This window comes from Ailuropoda melanoleuca, chromosome X, assembly GCF_002007445.2.
Source record: "Ailuropoda melanoleuca isolate Jingjing chromosome X, ASM200744v2, whole genome shotgun sequence".
In the NCBI taxonomy this organism is placed as follows: Eukaryota; Metazoa; Chordata; class Mammalia; order Carnivora; family Ursidae; genus Ailuropoda; species Ailuropoda melanoleuca.
In genome coordinates, this window is record NC_048238.1 from 5,033,071 (window position 1) to 5,042,276 (window position 9,206).

At 42.7% G+C, this 9,206-nt stretch overlaps 1 pseudogene; it reads right to left on the minus strand.

Annotated features, from left to right (window-relative positions):
• LOC100472896 overlaps window positions 1–8,976 on the minus strand; it is a 34,709-nt pseudogene extending 25,733 nt beyond the window's left edge.
• Window positions 8,977–9,206: the final 230 nt, after the last annotated feature.

Consider the following 9,206-nt stretch of genomic DNA (forward strand, 5'->3'; position numbering starts at 1 on the left):
TCTTCATTTTGGGTCTCTAAGGATAAAGTTGGGAGAGAAAGGGTGGATCCAAGTGTGAAGAACAGTAAGGTCAGTCCCTGGGGAAGGAAATGTTGGGGATACTGAGACACAAATGCAGCTGAATCCACTTGGTGTTAGTGAGTATTTTGCAAGGAAGGCAAATCCGCCTAGAAGCTCAGAGTTTCATCTGCGTAGTTGTACATTTATGTTCAAATCGCGGCTGGGCTGCATTGGGGGACGTTGAGTGAGTTTTGTCCAATATCCTTAAGTTCCAGTCTTACCATATTTTAAATGTATATTTAAAAGGAATTCAGGGGCACATGCGTTGTGCATTTGGTGAAGTGTCTGACTCTCTATTTTGGTTTAGGTCATGATTTCAGGGTCAATCAGATCAATCTCTGCATTGGGCACCATGCTTAGTGTGGAACCTACTTAAGATTCTCTCTCTTCCCCTGTCTCTGCCCTCCACCCTCTAAATGGATGGATGGATGAAAGAACGAACGAACGAATGAAAGGCATTCTTTTCTAGGATGTTGTGTGTTAAATGTAATAAAGAATCTGAAGCCCTCAGTAGAATGATAGACACTAGGAGATAGAATCTCGTAACGCAGGAGATCAAATGTCCAGTGCCAGTGGGCATGATTCCAGATAGCAGAAGAGACGGAGGTTTTGGTGAACCAGCAATTTAATACTCCTGGGGTGCCTAGGTGGCTCAGTCGGTTAAGCGTCTGCCTTTGGCTCAGGTCATGATCCCAGGGTCTTGGGATCGAGTCTGGCATTGGGCTCCTTGCTCAGTAGGGAATCTTGTTCTCCCTCTGCCTGCCCCCCTGCTTGTGCTCTCTCTCTGACAAATAAATACAATCTTTGAAGAAAGAAGAAAGAAAGAAAGAAGGAAAGAAAGAAAGAAAGAAAGAAAGAAAGAAAGAAAGAAAGAACACCCTTTTAAGAGGGAGCAGCTAACCATCAGCTCCAACCACTGACCTCCAGGCCACAGACATCCAGATATTGCCACGTATTTCAGTGACCTTCCAAGAGCAGCTATAGCAAATTCAAGCTGCTAATGTGATTTTTTTTCTTAATGCTTGCAAGTGATGCTTTTTTTTTTTTTTTTTTTTTTTACAAACCTTGTGCTCAGCAAGTGAACACATCTAAGGGCTGTGCATATCTATCTGACCAGCAGCTCAGGACCTCTATTAAATAGTATTTTCTCTTATGATCATTGTTATTCTGCCAGTCTCCTATGATGATGGATATCGTTATGATTATTTTGCTTTTCTTTTGGTAGCAAAAATCTCTCTTGTTGGAGGTACAGAAACTGTAAGAGAGAAAACATAATATATACTGTCATAGAAAGTTTAATGTAGGAAATTTAAAAGCAGTAAATACACACAAGTACGTACAATTAAATACAAGATATGTTTTATAAAAGATATAGGAGGGAATTTTCTTTCCATTTTATTTTAATATTTTATTTATTTGAGAGGGAGAGACAGAGACAGCGACAGAGATAGTGAGAGAGAGCACAAGGGGGGGAGGAGAGGGAGAAGCAGACTTCCCGCTGAGCAGGGAGCCCAATAAGGGGCTCGATTCCAGGACCCTGGGACAATGACCCAGACCAAAGGCAGACGTTTAACCAACTGAGCCACCCAGGCGCCCCTCCTTTCCATTTTAAACACAGCTATGACGTGTGTTCTCTGAAGAGCTTCGCTTCATGGCACTCCCATCTGAAACGAATTTCAGACTGAAGTGGGTAATGTCTCGAGAGAGCTTGATATATGTTATTATTTATGAATGTCATCCTCGTCATCAGTTCATGTAATCAGACAGCTAACCCACTTGTGTACGTCAAGTCTGGAAACTTGCTTTAAATATTTCACATTTCCTCAAGGTTAATGAACTTGACACCAAGTATGCAAATTGGGAGTTGTTAGGCATTTAAAGAACTGAACAAAGATGTTATATCCAAGGTGGTTTGATGCCGTCAGGGAGTAAGCGTCTGTGTGTGCATCAATAAGGCCGTTGTTAACATGCCTTCTATAAAGTATGGTACTGTTGTTAAAAAGAGTAAGTTGCATCGTAGGTAACACTTCTACTTTTTTTTTTAAGATGTGCGATCCTTTTTTTGTTTATTATTTTTTAAATTAATTTACTGTAAAGTAGGCTCCATGCCCAGCGTGGTGGAGCGCAATGTGGGGCTTGGACTCACGACTGTGAGATCAAGACCTGAGCTGAGATCAAGAGTCCCACACTTATGGGACTGAGCCACCCAGGCGCTCCAAGGTGTGCGATCCTTATACTCGCCCTGTAAGGCAAGTGATACTTTGTGTTCATTTTACCAAAGAGGAAACTGAAGTCTATAGAATTTAAGGAATTTACAGGTAGGAAGTGGACGAATTGGAATTTCAACACAAGAAGTCAAGAGTCAGGGTCAATGCCCTTAACTGTCTTCATAAATTGGTTTTCTAGAGCTTGTCCTACTGGTGTGTCACCGACTCTTCAAGCATAGTAGTGGAATTTGCACGATGTGGACAGATGTGCAGAGCACAATGGGACTTACATAAATCTAGAGTAATTCATCACGCATATTAACGTGCATATTCTATATCTTAGCAGATACTCGGTACACTCCTAACTGTAGCCTTTGTCTTCCACATCTCTCGCCTTTGCTTCTGATTTTTATTTCCTTTTTTCCCGGTAGGAGAATTTCTTTAGCATGGCTGTTTAGTTTTCCATGGTATCGTTCTCTTTCTATGTGTGCTTGTCTTTGTTTGTTTAGGAACTCATTATTTTAGATCCAGACAGCCAATGTGGATTCCTAATTATAAGTGTGAAGAAAAATTCTCATAACTTGTGCATTTTTTCTCCTGTATTGTCCGTTATTGTCAATGGAGTAGGAACTATGGGCCCCAGATACAATGCTAAGCCTTATTCCTGTTGATGGCTCGGGCCCTGTAAATGAAACGCACTCCCTTTTTTCTTGCTTACAAGACGTGATGTCTTGAACCCTACTTGTGGTGACATGTGGGTAACTTGGTGGCTCTGGAAGGCCAGGAAGACTTTTCTTTTCTCACATCAGGCTCTGAGTAAGGGAGACACTGTGGTGACCCTCCCCTGCTTATGTGCAAGGGGGTATCTTCTGGGCTTCTGGAGGCATGAGAAGGTCCAGGATCTATCCAGACTGGCAGGTGGCCTGTGTTGCTCCTTGGGGCTCCAGCACAGAATGGAAACTGTGCAGAAAAATCAGACAAGTCAATCTGGTGCCCTTGTACCCAACCTTCAAGGATGGATTATCTTTCTTCTAATTCACTAGCTACCTGCTTTTGCATGAAAGCATAGATAAGAAATCTCCAGCATCCACCATGTGCTTTCTCTCCCTGGAAACTTCAGAAACGTCCTTGCTCTAGGACCACACACTCTCCATACTTTTCCAACATGCTCCTTGGGCATGGGGCACTATAGGGGCAGAGATGGGAAAGGCAGTGGTCAGTCCCTTCCTTCCCTAACCCTAAGCAAACACTTTCAAGTGGCGACATTGTCAAAATCATATTCAAGGAAATTAATATCGCATCTTCCATATTTCCAGATCTGTCACGTGCTGGTCATTTTCAGCATACGAACTCTCCCATTCCTCACACAACAGTTGGTTATGCTTTGGATAGATTCATACAAATACGAAACTGCACCAAAGGGCATAGGATTTTATGCATTTAGATGTGTGTTTCCAAATGGGTTTCTTAACGACTTTTACTCATTTACAGGACCACCAATATTGTCCAGTTCCTGGAACCTTTAATCTCACCCGTTATAGCATATGATTTCATTGATAAAAAAAAAAAAAAGAATTACAGCTGGGGCCTTTTCCTCTCTTACTTTGTAAAATCCCCTGTAGTTCCTCCTAACGTTTGATGGATCCTTGTAATAAAAAAGTTTAAAGTACAGAAAATGCATGAGCAACTCTCTTCAGCCAAAGACGTTCCTTTTTATCCCTCATTTGCTTCCCGATCTTTAAAGACTTTGCCTCCCATGGGCTTCTCCAGCTGCTGTTTTCTCCTGCAGATTTCTCGATTCCTTAGGGTATGATCATTCCTCCCACTACAGAGCCCACAGGCCGTTGACTTCTCCCAGGAACTGGCCCCTTCCCTAGTACCTCTCAGAAGCCTGCCTTCACTGCCCGTCTTGAGGCTTCGTTTTGGCAAGTTGTGACCCGTTTCTCGTTTTTTGCACAATTTCATAATGATTTAGAAGAGCGATATTTTGCTGTTGGAGGTTTGCAGCTGCAGCCGAGTTTATGGCTAAACGGGCCTTAATACAACCTCGAGACACAGGATGAATTTCTGACACTGCGTTTGAGTGCTCTGATCCTGTCCGTGGTCGTCATGGCGTAGCTGAGCGGGAAAACCTAACCCGGTGATCCGTGCTGACCGGTGAAAATGTGTTCCCTTCGGAAACATTGAGCCATCTCTGTTTCTGATTTAAATTATACCTGTAGCTATTTTAATTCCCAGGCCCCTGAGTTTCAGCGTGAATCTTATTTCCGAGAGTCCTCGTGGCACCAAGCCGCACCCGCTCTCCTTATGAAAGTGTTGATCCAGGGTACGTCACGTTCCCCTGTCACACACCCAGACTTCTGTATAGTATCGTGTTCTTTGGTCTGTGGCATTTCTTCCCTCCCGTGCTTTTCCTGAAATATCGTACGCGTGCGTTTTTCACAGTGGCACAGTGGCACAGCGTCACCCAACTCATACAACTGGAACAAGGTAGAGATGGAGAGACTAACCGGATTACAGAATGGTTATTCAGACGTCATCCGGAACCTAGTTGGCAAGGGAGACTTCCCTGCCTGTTAGAATGTACCGGTATCACATTGCTGCTCCGAGAAATCTGGAGCTCTTTGCCCTACTCCTATAGCATTGCCGTTGGCCTGGAATACGGATTATCAGTATTTGTAAATGCGCCCCGTCACATTTCCTTACAGGGTTTAGGTCGCTCAGAATCTCCCTAGAAAAGTAGATATTACTTGTAGAGTCCCAGATGGTTTACCAATAACGGTCATCTTCTGAGCCACTTCTCCAACCTGGCCTAGAAACCATATTTATGATATTTGCAATCCTAAAGCAAGCCGGGTAAACCACTGCGGCACGCCTCCCCAGCGCTGGTAACAGGATCTGTGCAGCTCCGTTGGATGGGCATGCCTCGGGAGACTTTCAGAGCATGCATTTTACTCTCTGCTGTTTATACGCTAAGGGAAAGGGTAAGTAAACATTTTGCCTGAGGTGCTATTTGTATTCCTGCCTGACGGAAACCCCTAGAGACAGTGTTGAGATGCAGTTACGTATGTCGAGCAGAGAGCGTCTTTGTGTTTCCGAAATCACGGCAGGAAGGGAACCTCTTGGTCGTGCTGCCCTCCCAAATGCAAGGAGGTGTTTGGAGAGGCTGAAATCCCAAGCTTACGTTTCAGCTGGTCTACCTTCCCCACAGAGTTTCCCAACCTGACGCTGTTCATGGGGGCGCTCAGTAATTCTTGTTGGGGCAGGGAGGGGCATTAGAATGTGTTGGCCACCATTGATGGCTTCTGCTGATTGGATGCCATGGGCGCCTTAGCACCTGCTGCCACTTGTGACAAAGCAAAATGTCCTCAGAATTTGCTAGTTCTCCCCCAGGGTGGGTGGGGATAGAGTAACATCACCCCTGACTGAGTCCCACGACTTTAATAGATGCTTCTTCAAAAGTCATGTCATGAGCTACTCCTTGGGACTTCAATTGTTTTCTTCTTACCTGTCTAGAACTTTGGTATCCCATGTGGTAGCCACTGGCCATTTGTACTCATTTAAATTAATTATAGTTAATTACAGTCACATGAAACAACTGGTCATCGTCTACCATCTACTACCAGATATTTCCTTCATTACCACGAGTTCTGTTGGACACCGCTATTCTAGAGCTAACATTCTCAGCAGGAGATCTCACATCCGAGAGGAAAGCAAAGATTCTTGGGGAGCAACAAATCTTCCTCTTGCTGTTTGTCAAGCACAGATTACACAGAGTACCTAAGCATATAAAAGTCAAATGCATAGACAGCATAGACGGGGTATTAAAATTATATGTAATTTGGATGGATTACAGAAAATGAAGTTCGAAAAGCCTTTTCAGGAAAACCATTAGCACCCCCCCCATTAAAGTTGAGAAACACTGATCTAAAAAAGTACTTGTTTCTCTCTTTTAAGATGTTATTTGGATTTTGAAGTGCCCGATTCAAGAATGCAAAACAGCAGCTTTAAGATAACTCTATGATGACACACTCTTCCTACTCGTTCCTATACTTATAAAGGCTTTTAGATAATTTAAGGTAGCTGAACGTGTGATTTTCCCTGAAAAGCAAACAACAAATTCAGTGAAATTTTGCAGAAAAATATTTCATGAGATCTTAGAGTCCCCTTATTGCACCATTATTATTACACAAAGGGACCCTGTTTGAAAATGTTAGATGTATTTCGTATTATAACACTGATTTACTATGTTAACATTTTAAGTTTAATAATAAGAAAAGAATGTTCTAAATAATGTTTTGATGATGAATTGATTAATACATTCAATGTAAACAAAAAAGAAGGTACCCCGCTCTTTCAGTAGAAAGATTATGGTAACGCCCATGCATAATTATTTGCCCACCCGAACTTGACAAACCTGAAGTTCTTGGTGGGTTTGGGGAAGCTGCTAGTTATTAGGTTTAAGGGAAGACTGAGCTCTGCTATTTGCTTTCAAAGCAGGAAGCTCATATTCTCTCTCTCCCTGACCTGATCAATCACAGACCCATGACCTAATATTAGCCATTTAGATGTGCTCACCCAAGAATTTATTTCTGGAGCCGTCGACACAAAGTGTGTTGGACAGTTTATAATTTCGGTCAGCTACATCATTTTTTAACGCCAGCCTCTTTGCTTTTTATTCCCCAGTATCGATAACTGTATTTTGTGCCCAAGATTCTTGTCTAAGTATTTTCCATGACATGCATCTCCAGTAGGAGTTTTAATTTGTTAATATTATTTTTTTAATTTTAGAAGTTTCATGGGGCACCTGGCTGACACAGTTAAGCGTCTGCCTTCGGCTCAGGTCATGATCCCAGTGTCCTGGGATGGCTCCCTGTTCAACGGGGAGTAGGCTTCCCCCTCTTCCCCTGTGCTTACACTCTCTCTTAAGTAAATAAATAAAATCCTTCTAAAAAAAAAAAGTTTCTTTCCTTTTTTTTTTTCCTTTCTTTAAGTACGCTCTGTTTCCAACATGGGGCTTGAACTCACAACCCCAACGTCAAGAGTCTTATGTTCTGCCGACTGCTCCCGGCAGGTGCCCTTCTGGTAGGAGTTTAGAACACCTTTACTTTGCAGCACTGTGGTTTCTGGAACTCTGACCCGCAAGCTGTTGTCAAGACAGCCTCTCTGAATTTTGTGCCTTCTCAGCTAGAGTCCCCTTCTCTGCTTTTACAGCCTAGAATGTTCCTTTGGCCACGGAGATAGGGCAATCGTCAGACTCACCTTATTATTTTCTTCTATCAATGATCACATTTCTGTCCTGACCATCGCGCAATATTTGAATGCAATTGTTTCATACGTTTTGCCCAATTTTCTTGTTGTTTATTGCATATTCCTTTTTTGATCTGAGGGATAAAGCACACCAATCCTTGTATATATTGTGATATAAATTTATAATCAATATCAGTATTGATATATCTGAGTGCCATCGTGTTTTTTCCTGTTCTATCTGAGGTAACCACAGCAGTAACTCCATAAGTCTTCACTCTGTTCCTTTTGTTTTCATAGAATTTCGGAATATAGAAAAACATCTTCCTTACTCATTGCTGTACTCGTGTATTGGATGTCTTATCCTTGGGGCACTTTATTTGCAAGTATGTGCCCTTAAAATGTGGTAATTATCTAGGTGAAATATCTTTATCTCACGAATTTGTGGACTGATCATTTCTCAATCAAATTTGTAAATTTTACCCCATTTTTTTAGTACACCAGGTCTTGAAGGATTTTTCTAGGTGTAATTTTGACAAGAGGACATAGTTTCATAATGTTCAAAGATAAAAATAGGGGTGCCTGGGTAGCGCAGTCGTTAAGCGTCTGCCTTCGGCTCAGGGTGTGATCCCGGTGTTCCGGGATCGAGTCCCACATCGGGCTCCTTGGCGGGGAGCCTGCTTCTTCCTCTCTCTCTCCCCTGCTGTGTTCCCTCTCTCGCTGGCTGTCTCTCTGTCACATAAATAAATAAAATCTTTAAAAAAAAAGATAAAAATAACGAAATACTGAAAGTTCAACTAGATAAAGTTCATGTCTCAGGAAACATTTCTCAGTTTAGAGTATTGTCATTGCAAGAATCCTGTAGATAGCCAGTGGACTGTCAGCAAATTCTCTGGGGGCGCCTGGGTGGCTCAGTCGGTGAAGCATCTGCCTCTGGCTCAGGTTGTGATCCTGGGGTCTTGGATCGAGTCCCGCATCCGGCTCCCTGCTCAGTGGGGAGTCTGCTTTTCCCTCTGCAGCTCCCCTGCTCTCTCTCTCTGTCAAATAAATTCATAAAATCTTTTTAAAAAATGCTCTGTATGGTTTTCCGTGTATGCAGAGTACCGTACAGCAATCTCACGCAGGTCGCAAAGATCACTTTTGAATATTTTACCTCTTCTGGAACGTCGTAAACCGATCCTCAGTGGCGTGGAAGCTACCAGGAAAAGGGAATGAAAGTTTCTATGTCTGAAATTGCTGGCTTGCTGAATTTCCAGGCGTTGTGATTGGGGTGTTCTCATTACTTCACATCTCCTCTGTTTGCTTATGCGCCGGAATCCAACCACAGCCCTGTTGCCCTGAGACCCATCTAGGCGCTCCATCTTCTAACGTGGCATCTTACAGCAGTGCCTGGGCTCGTTTACTTCCCATCGTGGGTCTCGAGATTCCTTCTTGTTCTCATCGAGTAGACATAGTCCGACATCATAAAGCAGTGGGCTATCCCGACGGAATAGACAGAGTGCACTGTTCATCAAGATTGGGTCCCACACGTAACTGAAGTATATCCTTAAATGTCTTTTAAAACCTACTTGAAGTTCAGGGCCATAAAACATTATTTATTTTTTTGATGCAGTTCAAAATAAGAAAGCCTATAGAAAATGAAAAGATTACCAGAGCTCTTTTTCAAATCTTAAAACTTTAGATTACCCTATA